Source organism: Pyrgilauda ruficollis, unplaced genomic scaffold (assembly GCF_017590135.1).
Source record: "Pyrgilauda ruficollis isolate IOZ18807 unplaced genomic scaffold, ASM1759013v1 scaffold74, whole genome shotgun sequence".
In the NCBI taxonomy this organism is placed as follows: domain Eukaryota; kingdom Metazoa; phylum Chordata; class Aves; order Passeriformes; family Passeridae; genus Pyrgilauda; species Pyrgilauda ruficollis.
Window position 1 is genome coordinate 1,041,202 of NW_024529266.1, and position 440 is coordinate 1,041,641.

Below are 440 nucleotides of genomic sequence, written 5' to 3' on the forward strand. Positions count from 1 at the left end.
CCACCACCACGCACGGCTCTGGCGGCCAGCGCGGGGCGCGGACGGGCAATGCGGGCCCGCGCCACCCGAGCCCGGCATATCCCTGTGCCCGCCCGCCGGACCAGCACAGCACAGCATAGCATAGCACAGCACAGCACAGCACGGCACGGCACAGCACAGCACAGCATAGCACAGCATAGCACAGCACAGCCCGGCACGGCACTGCACGGCCCGGCACGGCACAGGACCGCGCCGCGCGCGCCCGCCGGCTTCCAGCCAGCCCCGCCAATCAGCGCGCGGCAGGAGCCTCCCGCGGCCGGGGCGGGGCTGGCGGCGCGCGCTCCCCAGGCCTGGCGACTCGATTGGCTGTTTTGCAGGCAAACCGCCCAATCGAAGAGTGCTTTGCAAAGGAGCCCCGAGCCTATCGCAGAGGCGGTTCCTGTTCCGCTCCGGCAGTTTGA